The sequence below is a fragment of the Leptonotus elevatus genome, chromosome 6 (assembly GCF_054856555.1).
Source record: "Leptonotus elevatus isolate MCC_2025b chromosome 6, RoL_Lele_1.0, whole genome shotgun sequence".
NCBI classification, from domain to species: Eukaryota; Metazoa; Chordata; class Actinopteri; order Syngnathiformes; family Syngnathidae; genus Leptonotus; species Leptonotus elevatus.
This window is the reverse complement of record NC_141244.1, coordinates 19,741,320-19,753,333: the sequence shown is the minus strand read 5'-3', so window position 1 is coordinate 19,753,333 and position 12,014 is coordinate 19,741,320. Positions and strand designations below refer to the sequence as shown.

The following is a 12,014-nucleotide window of genomic DNA, read 5'->3' as shown; positions in this document are numbered from 1 at the left end:
ATATATATATATATATATATATATATATATATATATATATATATATATATATATATATATATATACAAAAATATATACATTTGTATTTCATTTTTGAATTATAATTTTTATATCCGTTTTCATTCACTTTTAGTCACCACAACTTGCGACTTGAGTTGCTCGACAACTAGTCGAGGTGACAGTGGACAAGATAGTCGTCCATTGCTGGAGTTCTCCAATGCAAGCCGGAGAGACTTCCCTGTTCGCTGAGCCGCTCACTCGACCAATGAAAAGTAGTTTGCAACGGCGTAGTCCAACCCAAGACACGCTTAGGACCGCCCCCTCATTTGAATAACATTTCGACCTGGCAGTCATGGACCAAAACTGCCATACTTAAAAATAAATAAATGACTAAATAAATAAATGATTAAATAAATATGAATATAAAAATATAATATAATTATGTTTATATATATATATATATATTTATTAATTAAAATTCATTTTTAATTTTATTTCCATTTATATTTATTTTTATATCTGTTTTTATTTTCACTTTTAGTCATTTATTTATTTATTTATTTTGAATTTTGGCTGTTTTGGTCCTCCATAATAATGATCATTCACTCAACAACAAAAACAAAGCAATTGACTGTAAATCTATTTAGCGAGCGCCTCAGTAGAAAACAAGGTACCGCGTCCCCTCCCTCACACTTGCCAAGCTCCACTCAACAAAGTCAAACCAACGCAGCTTCCCGGAGCGTACCAGGATGTTGAAAAGGCGAGCGCTGACCGCAGGGACGCACACGTTTTCACGCTCTCACGCGTGTTAACGTGACGCTTGTCTGACACGAAAGGAGCGCTTGTCGTAAGGATTGTTAGGATGCGGGCCGCCTTCCGTCGCTCTTTTGTCACTTAGTGTCCGCTGCATTTTTCATGCGGCGAGGTGACGGCGCAAAGCGGAAAGCAGAAAGCGAAACCCTCAGGCCCCGCCTCCGCACACCAAGCAGCTCATGAATACGAGTTTGGTGAGAGTCAAAATGCCCGCGGGGGTCACTTCTTGTGGCCCATTGAGTTTGAGGCTCAATGAACTTCAGCGCAGATGAGTCTCAGGGTCAGATTTGAACGCGAGTCCACTTCCCATAATGCACTCCTCGTTAGCCACGCCTTAAGCATGACATGAACTCACTGTGGTGGTCCGAGGTCAGTCGTGTTAGATTAGCTTTCTTATCTATGCGCTCTATAGCTAATTGAAGACCATCCAATCACACATCGTCTGTCACATGGGCTAGGCAGGGCCGCCATCCTGTGTGGGGTTGGAACCATTTTGGACATGTTAGACCTTCTTCCGCATCTGGCAGAAAGTGGCCCCACGGTCATGTTTGATCTTTCTGGCATCCGTTAAATAGTTCAACTGAGAATACAACGTTTTCTTGTAGTTACTGTTAGGATCGGTTACCATGTAGATTCTGTGATGTTCTATTTTGGTTCTGTGATAGTTATATGTTGGTCTATGTACTAGTTCTTTGATGGTCCTAAGCTGGTTCTGTGATGTTTTTTTTTATTTTTTTATTATTATTATCCTTTACTGGTCCATTGATCCTGTTTTGGTTCTGTGATGTAAGTTTGTTCTAAGTTGTTTTTGTTTGGTTTTATGTTGAATCTCTGTTTGTTCTTGTGATGTTCTAGGTTGCTACTGTGCGGTTCTTCTGTTTTGGTCCCGTGATGGTTCTACTGTGTTTTGGGTCTGTAGTTGTCATAGCTTGGTTCCATAATGGTACTATGTAGGATTTATGTCACTTTTATGTTGGTTCTGTCCTGTTACTATGTCAGTCTATGGTTTTAGTTCATAGTTTTAGTTCATAGTGCGTTCAGTGAGTCATCAGGTTCTGTTGTGCTTTTCACAACTTTTGTTGATATAGGAACAAAAAGTGTCCAGCTTGGAGTCTGAACATTGTTGAAGGTCATCATGACAAACCTTCGCATCGGTTTAAGCCAAATAAGCGCAGGAAGTGAAAGATGCTAAAAAGTCTCTGAGCGTCAAGCGTGTACACGTTTGTGTACTCATGTTTGTGTCACACCGGCAGCTTTTCACCACACGGGGAGAAGCAGATGCGAACCGACTGCTACTTGATGTCATCCAGCGCGAAAGGCGCTGTCGAAATAGACGAAGAAGGAGAAGAATCTCCTGCACGCCGCCTCACCGGAGGAGCGTCAATTAGCAAAAGGGAAGGAAAACAAGATGCCTCTGGGGGAGGAAGGGAGGGGGGGGGGTGATGTGAGGTGGAAAGGGGGTGATGGGATGACGGGAAAAGAAATAAATCAAAGACAGAAAAGAATGGAAGTAAGCTTTTGCCAACTCGTATTCATTAGTGTGGCCAATGCTTAGAGTATGCTTATTTCTGTTAGCCTGTTGATAGGATTTTGCATTATCTTACCATTAAATTATCAGCTTTGTTTGATGAAATGACAGTGGTACCTTGAGATATAAGTGACCCGACTAGCGTCGTCTTTTTGACTCCATCTGTCCTTTTTTTTCCTCCGGCTTATGCGGGTTAGGTTGCAGGGCTCGAAAACCATTTTAACTCTGCAAACACTTCTGTGTGTGTATGTGTGTGAGTGACAGGGTGGGATACATTGCCATGGCAACCCACAGCGGCACAGGTGTCCCCAAGGGGGCCGGGTGCCATGGCGACATGTCAAGTTGACATGTGAGAAGCACTCTTGTCTTTGCCTCATCTGCGCGTGTGTTAAACATGCGTGTGCGACGCTAGCAAAAAAAGTGCGCGACTTCAGATTCCAGCAGAAGTTTACAGTGAGGTCACGTGACGGCAAAACGGACACGACGCGAGCGAGCGTTGCGGCGAACTCGTCTCGACGGCCGGCGAGCAAACAAACACGCTTCTGTTGGTGAACCGGGCCCTCCATCTGGTCCCTGGGATCCAGCGGACAGAGGCCTGCTGCATCCTAATTAGCAACCTTATAGACTGGCCTACTTTACGCAGCCTCTCATACACACACGCACACACACACAAAGACAAAGTCCTGCAGGCACACAGTTAATTAAACCTCATTCGCACTGCTGGTGATGAGCAATGCAAGAAATGAAAATAATAATCATTAAAGCCGCATGGCTTCTTCATGGGGAATCCTCGAAAGTGATCGTCAAACATTGGACAGCAGTGAACGTGGACTGGCGTGTGTTTGAGTGACGTCATAACCCGTTTTTCTTGTTGTGATGTGTGCGTGCGTTTAAGTGCGTGTGTGTGTGTCTTTATATGCATTTAAGTTTGTGTGTAGCCCTGACCGCCAGCCCCACCCCCCCCCCCCCCCCACCCCCCACCCCCCATCTATAAGAATCCTGGCGGACACTCTCAGGAGAAGCGTGCAGGCCAAGTGAGGAACAACATGAAAAGTCACTTAGGGCTGCGAGTTGTGGTTAACGTGGAGAAGATGCACTTTTTTTTTAAACAAGGGGACCAGATGAAGGAAAATGAATAAAAACACATAAAAGGAGGAAAAGATGATTTTGAAAAGGAAGCCAAAATAAAGCGTCGCACTGAAATGTAAGAGAAAGAAAAAAAAATTCAAGAGTTCAAATACTAAAAACAAAAAGTGACATTTTGACAAAAAATAGTAGCAGAGTTGTATGTTGTTCCATATTTCAACCTGATACTCTTTCCTGACACATCTGAGGTCAGTTTGAGCGCTGCGCCGTGATAGCGAGACTTTAAATGAAATATGGCCGCTGAGGAAAAATGATGAGGCGGTTGCGTCAGTGGCGTTATTGTTCCATTCCCGCCAAACCCATTCCCTCTTTCCCACGGAGCCAAGCTCGCCAGACCCTGCGGGGCCCCTAGGATGCCCTTGGCTCCAGGCCGCTTCAGCTTCACACGCCTCGTCGCTATCGACGATCAATGGCGGCCCAGCCAGATGAGAGGAGGAGGAAACATCAAGACGGAGACCGAAAGACGAAATATTGAAGCAACCAAAACAAACAAAACAAACAAAACAAAAAATAAAATCAAAGCGGGAAAAATGTGATGTCAAAGACAGAAATGGATGGGAAAGGCATCATGGGAAGTGGGGCAAGCGGACGGGTCGAACAGGATTTACCGATAATTCACAGCATTTGTTTTAATCACCTTCGAGGAACAGACGGGTGGAGACTGTCTCTGCAGGCCAGTTGATGTGTGCGTGCGTGTCTGTGTGTGCGCAGGTTTGCTGTGCAAGAGTTACGCCAGGAGATGAAACTCGGGAGTAAACATGAAGAATGATTAAAAAAAATTTTTTAATTCTTAAGTGGAAATAGATTCGATTAAACTGAACTGTTGGGTGAAAAAAATGTCAAAAAGTGGTCAGTGAGTCTAATTTGTGGGGTGTTAATATTTGGTAGATTTGGTTCAAATTCAGGACAAAAGTGACGAAATCTTCACATGGACCACCTAAAATGGCCGCCTAAACCAAAATGCCACACTTGCTGTTGTACTTTGGGCATTGGGTCCTTGGGATTTTTTTGCGAGCCTATCAATGATAGACATGCCCACAAAAATGTCATGCTGTTAAATGAAACTAGCTTCGGGGATTGAATCTTCAAACGATTCCAGGGATTTTTAATCTCTAGAACAAATTTGGTTTTGGAGAACGCCTGGAAATTATCAAATGGACCCTGAAATGCCTTTTCGGAGGGGGGGGGGGGGGGGGGGGGGGGCTGTGTCTTTTCAAGGATATTTTTTATGGGTCTACTCGTGACAGATATGCCAACCAAATGTCATTTTGAAAAGTGCAGAATTTGGTATCAATCAGACAAACGTTCTAAAGGGGAGTTCGCCTATGAAAAAATCCCCCGAAATGAATGGAAAATGTGGATTGGGAACCAAAATGGGAGACTTTGTGTGTCTTCTACAGCATGGCTTCTGTTTGAGATGTTTTTTGGGGGGGCTCCTCACGGTAGGCAGGCTTACCAAATTTCATGTTGCTAAAATAAATTAGGCAGTAATTGGACAAAATCTACAGAGGAAATGTGCCTTTGAAGGACCAATGGAATTGCACACATTGCAATTTAAATTTGCCTTTAATCCAGGAAGTGCTACTACCTAAACTAACTTGTTTTACATGTAAAATGGCCGCTTAAAAGCAAAACGTTTGTGTCATTCTGGGCATGACTTCCGGACACGTTTTTTTGTGCGTTACCAAATATCACATTGCTGAGTATAACTGATGATTCATAATCCAGGAAGTGCTACCTATCTGAGATGTTTGACACCTAAAATGGCCACTTAAAGCCAAAATGGCAGACTTGTGTCTCATTTTGAGCATGGCTACTTGAAACTTTTTTTTGTGTTGCTGAGTTAAACTGGCTAAAACTGTTTTTAAAATTTGGCGGCTGCTACTCTAACCAAGCTTGGGGGAGGTAGTAGTAAGGGTTTGTATCGCGCTTCCAGAGGACTCTTGGGAGGATGAGGACGAGGACGACGAGTATCCGGGATATGTGCTTTGTGTGCAACGTGGTCACGGCGCCCGAGGAGAAAGAAGAATCCGGTGCGACGCGCGAGAAGAGCGGGGCTCATCTGAATTATGAATATCTGAGGACTTTTGTTGGCCATTAAAAAATAAAGCGCTAAATGTTTAATGCGGCGCCTTGTCCATTATTGATAGCGCAGCGCGCTGACAAGTGTGCGAGCGCGTCCGCCACGAGCGTGTGTCACGCCGTTGTACACGCGTGTTCTCCTGTGAGACGCTCTCGTCACTGTCTATGACAATTGATAACATGCTAACAGTTGCTATGCCAACTTAGCAGCATAGCAACCTGTATTTTGAAAGTGCTAAGGCAGATTGATTAAGATTTAAAATCTTCCTCTTCTTATCCTCTAAGTTAGATACAATTTATGACAATTTTATAAAATGCTAACATGCTAGCAGTTAGTATGCTAACAAATAGAAAGATAGCAACTTGAGTTTAGAAAGTGCAGGCAGACACTTAAGGATTTTACATTACGTCCTACAGTCAGGTACTGTTTTGCTGACATGCTAACTGCTGATATGCTCACAAGTATAAAAAAAAGGATCTTATCACTCTCTCTAGTGGGACACTCTTTCAAATGAGAATTGCTAAATTGCTAACATGCTAACAGTTGACATGCTAAGAATTGGTAAAAGCAAGCCATGTACAAAAAGTACTCAGAACGCAGTACTTTGAAATAACTGGGAATTATTTTATGTACGTGTGCGTGTGTGCGTGTGTGTGTTTCCTCGTCAGTTCGCAGCGCTTTCAACTTTGCTGAAGGGATTTCCTCCCCGTGACTCAAAGGGAATTATCTTCGGCCGTCATCTGCAGCGACAAAGACGCATCGACACCAGAGCGTTTTTCATCTTTGTGTGTCTGTGTGTGTGTTTTCCAGCTTGTTCGTGTATTTTTCTCTGTGTGTCGTTTTCACTTTGGTCCAGTGGAAGCTGTCACATTCCTTTGTTGATCCCGGGAAAAAAAAATCACAATATGATCATTTTGGTTATTTTAACCTAAAACTCGGCATAACCAACTGTTAGCATTTTGTCAACGGTCATTTCAAAATAGTGTCTTACTACAGGCCAGGACATGACTTAAGTCCTTATTGATCTGCCTTAGTGCTTTTTGCACTCACGTTGTCATCTTGCTAACTGTTAGCATGTCAGCATTTGATCAATTCTCCTATGAAATAGTGCCAAAAGATGTGTAAAATCCTTAAGGATCTGCCTTAGTGTATGCGACATGGAAATAAAGCAACTGCTATTATGTTAGCTACGGTTTTATCATTTGAAGCCTCGGTATGGTCTGCCTAGGTACCTTTTTTTTACTCAGGCTAGCTTTTTATAGCATGCTAGCCTTTTATCAATTGCCTTTTGAAATAGCACCTGACTTCAGGGTATGACGGAAAAATCTTTATTGATCTTTAAAGCACTTTTGGTATACCATGTTTGCATTTTAATTGTTCCTATATGTTAGCATACCAGCTGTTAGCATGCTAGCAATTTATCAGTTCAAATTGTAAAATAAAATCTTCCCAAATTAACATGACACATAAAACCATTGAAAAAGTAGGGGGGGGGGGGGGATATATTCCATTATATGACAATGAAGTGCTCCTATTTAAAGGGCCCGGGCTTGATGTGGAAATTATGACACACACACACACACACATCGCGAGCGCGCAAAGATGTGCAAATCCAAACTGTGATAAATGGAATTAATCCACAGTGAGTCTCTGATCAACTTGGATGCACTTGTGAATATCACGCATACACGCACGCACACACAAAGGCTCGGATTTGTTCCATTATGAGAACAAACAGCAACACATATCCAGCATTCAGCCAATTTGGTCCAATCTTGTAAAGCTGCTGGTATATACGCGTATGTGTGTGTGTGTGTGTGTGTGTGTGTGTGTGTGTGTGTGTGTGTGTTTGCCTTTGTGTATTATGAGGACATGTCACCTGAATACACGCAACACTGCGAGGACATTTTGAATTATGAGGACACAGCCCATGTCCTCATAATTCATTCAATGCAGAAGTGCTTCTAGGGCTGTAGAAGGCTTAAATCCAAAGTTTTAGCCAATGTCCTTGTAAACCATAATTACATGAATTTGTGTATTTTTGTGTATTTGATGACGCCCCCTGTAGGAAGGTCCTCGTAATGCACCACTTCATGAATTATTCACACCAGTGTATATTTCACAGCATTTGATTGGCTGACCGTCACCTGTCCCCACAATTACGCACATGTCCCCATAATTCCGTTTTTTCTCAAAATGCTGTGTATTGTGAATGTTTGTCTGTAGACGCAGAGCCTTTTTTTTTTTTGCAGCCACCAATTCCTAAGTAGATAAATTAAATAATGAAATACACTATGACATTTAATTATATATTTCAGCATTTAATTCTTGCAGTGGTTGTTTATTTGAAAATATACAATGGTTAACAGCTGTTTATCACATCACTTTGAACAGCTGGAGGCAGAGACAGAGAAACTGTCAGTGCCGTATATTGATTCATCATTTAACATCCCACCCTGCCTTTACAATGTAACATCTTTCTGTACACCAGTGGCCAAATGTTTTGAGAATGACATTGATTTTCTAAAAATCTCCAGTGCTGACTTATTATTATTGTTTTTTTATGATGGCAATTTGCATGTACTCCAGAATGTTATAGTGATTAGATGAATTGCAAAGTCCCTATTAGCCATGAAAATTAAAGTAATTTCCTTTAGTGACCTTACAAACTTTAAGTGAAGAAGGCTTCAGGGCACCCAAGAAAATCCAGCAAATGCCAGGACTATCTCCCAAAGTTGATTCAGCTGCGGGATAAGGACATCACCACCAGTGTAGAGCTTGCTCAGGAATGGCAGTAAGCAGGTATGAGTGCATCTACACCCATGGTGAGGGAGTAAGACTTTTGGAGGATGGCCTGGTGTGACCAGTGAAAAGGGGATTCCATAAATACAGACCAAAATAAGAAAAAAAGAGTTGAAGTTATTTTCTCTGATTAACCCCCTTTCCAAATGTTTGGGGCATCCGGAAAAATGCTTGTCTGGAGAAGAAAAGGTGAGCGCTACCATCAGTCCTGCTTCATGCCAAAAGGAAAGCATCATGTGACCATTCATTTGCAGGGTTGCTTCTCAGCCAAGGAATTGGGCTCGCTCACAATTTTGCCAAAAAACACATGCATCCATTACTAAAGTATAGTACTAAAACATCCTCGGACAGCAACTGTATGACAGCAGCAAGGTTATTTTATTTACTAAAGCAAAAAAACATTTTCGTTAATGAAAAAAAAAACCTTTTTAAAAAACTGAAACTGAAATCACATTTTATGATTACAAAATGATCTATAATTCTAGCAATAATATCCTTTGTTTTCGTCTGTGGTAATTCATTTAATATATGAGCCTTTGGGGTTCATTTTAAATGTGATCTATTTTTTTTTATTGACACTGTAAATCATAGAACAATAGCCACTCTTATCAACAAAGTTCATAATCCAACGACTGAACCAATTTGTTGATTTGAACGGGATTTATTATATTGCCCTGAGTACGGAAGTGACGTCATCTAGCAGCCCCGATAGAGAACCGCCCCCGGCTCTATTTACTTCACGAGATGTGATGGCGTGTAGCTGTGCTAATGAGGTAGGTTTGAAGCTCGAATTTTTCCTGTTGTTGTTGGTCGCTTGTGTACATTGCTCCCTCTTTCGCGAAAATGATTTATAATGCAAGTCCAGTGTAAGTGCAGCTAAGCTTACGTTAGCATACCTAACCATCTGTTGATTATGATGGATGCAGCTAATTATTTAGAATTGCTACGCTTCTGTTAGCGACGGTTAGCATAGCAGAGCTAACCGTCTGTTGAGTAAGATGAATGCTAATTGCAATTTTTAAGAGGAAATCAATAACAGGCTGGTTTTTGATGTGAAAATATACAATGGCTTAGTATTACCAGTACAGTATAAATGAAGTATTGGTAAATTGCTGCATTTGTGTTTACTTAAATTTGTTCTTTCAATAGAAATATTTCAGTAAAGTCTGTTAGTGTTCATTACATTTAATTTATGCAAATATTTAGCAGAGCTGTGCTATCCACTGTATTTTATTTTCGTTGGCACATTTACTGCACACTGCACAGGCTATTATGGTACACTGAAAGTCAACTTCAAGACATTTGCACCAAGTTACCTATCAAACTGATTGAAACTCATTTTTTTCTATAGCTTTAGATCATTATCTTCAGTGAGACATGTCAGTCATGAGGCCACAGAGGGCAAAAGTTAAACCCAAAGAAGAGGTAGCATACTTTTCATCCTTAGGTAAAGACAAGAATGGCTTCACCATAAAATATATTAATTAATTCAAAGGTGAGTATTGGTAAAATATTCTTTAGTATGGGTCTAGTTTTCATTATTGTTATAATGAAATATTTCTGTTGTATCCTTTTTTCTTTGTAAGGTCGAGGAGTGTTCAGTTCCTGCTCCTTTCAGAAGAGAGACTTTCCTACTGAATATCGAGGAGAAGTTCTAAGCAAACAGGAACGTGAAAACAGGCTGAGAGTGTATCATGATGCCCGGAAGGTTTTCATGTTTGAATTTCGCTACAATGGAAAAACACTATGGTATGTTTATATGGTGTGTTGTCACACTTAATTTTGTTTTTTTGGGGGGATATCGTGCAAGGTTTGACAAAACATAAAAGATTAATTAAAACTCAAAAGCAAAAGTACATTATTTTCTCAATATAATTTTTTTATTTTTTTATTTCATTTTTTACAATATTGTGACTTGTTTTTTTATTTTACTTTTACAGTTATCGTGAGTATCGCTAACCTCACAATATCATGTTAATTATCATATCGTGATTTCTTATGACATTTGGATATTGTGTCATACATGTGACATACTAGAATTACTGGTCGCACATTCATGATTACATGAAATTATATTATAGCAGTCTAGTCTTAGTAAGAATTTAATTGTATTGGTATTTTTCTATTCATCTGCCCCAGGTTTCCACTGAAGCACAACCTGATGAAGACACAGCTATCAGACTGCGCCAAAGTTGACCAGGTGACTAGATTTCTTTTTGAATGTTGTTGAAATCAGTTTTCCGAAGCAAGACATTAGTGGAGGGTGGAGATACTAGGGCTGCACAATATGTGGAAAATATCTTGCCGCACGAATGACTCATGCAATATGTGTATTGCAAAGACGTGCAACAAATGAATATTGGATTAATTGTATACTTTAGTCTGAGGCTAAGCGATATGGCCAAAAAATAAAATAAAAAGTATTTTAAACCAACCATCCAGCATTCTGCCACCACTTGTGCAAAATTACAACTCACAATAACATCTGGATGTAACAGAACATAACAACAGCTTTTAATAATCCAGAAGACAAAATACATTTCACGATTTAGCAAATTTTCAACGATTCAATTTAAATTTAATTTATTCAATTAATTTGATTTATTGCCAGGCCCTACTTGAGTCTGAATTTGACCAATCAGAGACAACATTAATTGCGCATCGCTATACAAGAGAATTGTATCGAGGAGCATTACTAACAAAAAATAACTTATTTGGATAAGACTAGATCACAATGAGCATGATTATTTTTCTGCACGTACGTGTATTTCTTTAATTAGATTATATAGATATATATATTAGGTCCATGTTCAATGTCAAAATAATCTCCATCACTGTATAAAACACCCATGTCGCATGTTTTGTCAATACTGTGCAGACCTCACAGGTGCATAGTCTTCACAATGTCGTAGTTGTGAATAACTGACACTCTGAGGACAGTGTATTTACACACTGCGAATGTAAAATAAGTTTTCAGGGGTTTGGAGTTACACATACAGTCCTCATAATTCATACTCTGGTATGGACACTCTGAGGACTGTGTATTTTCTATTAATTGTTTCATTGTGAAAAATAGACGTCACCAATTTACACAAACCACTAGTGCTGACGGATTATTTATTTTTCAAATAGCAAATAAAATGTATTTGCATTCACAATACTTTAACCTATTCATTGTTCTTTATGTACTGTAACTGTGTAAATGCACAGGTACAGTCGTGTTACTAAGAATTTAATTTTATATGTATTTTTCTCTTCATGTGTACCAGGTTTCAAATGAAGCACAACCTGAAGACATAGCTAAAGATGTAGCTGTCACAGACCAAGTTGACCAGGTGACTAGATTTGTTTTTGAATGTTGATGTTGAAATACATTTTTCAGAAGCAAGACGTAGCACAATATATAAAAAAATATTTTGTCGCACGAATGGCTCATGCATATACTGTATGTATGTATACAGTATATGTGTATTGCAAAGACATGCAACAAATGAATATTGGATTGTATACTTTAGTCTGACTTTGACCAATCAGAGACTACCTTAATTGCGCATCGCCATACAAGAGAACCGTATTGAGGGGCATTACTAACAAAAAATAACTTATTTGTATAAGACTAGATCACAATAAGCATGCTTATTT

At 39.9% G+C, this 12,014-nt stretch overlaps 1 protein-coding gene and 1 long non-coding RNA gene across 2 annotated transcripts in view; one reads left to right on the top strand and one right to left on the bottom strand.

The window, feature by feature from the left end:
• Nucleotides 1–12,014, bottom strand: part of LOC147172556 (neural-cadherin) — a 91,932-nt gene that overhangs the window by 46,956 nt on the left and 32,962 nt on the right. The gene's annotated exons all lie outside the window — the stretch shown is intronic.
• LOC147172558 (uncharacterized) lies at nucleotides 7,385–11,709 on the top strand. The gene is made up of 4 exons (XR_015095362.1): nucleotides 7,385–9,867; nucleotides 9,959–10,121; nucleotides 10,512–10,572; nucleotides 11,642–11,709. It is a non-coding gene; the product is annotated as an uncharacterized LOC147172558 (long non-coding RNA).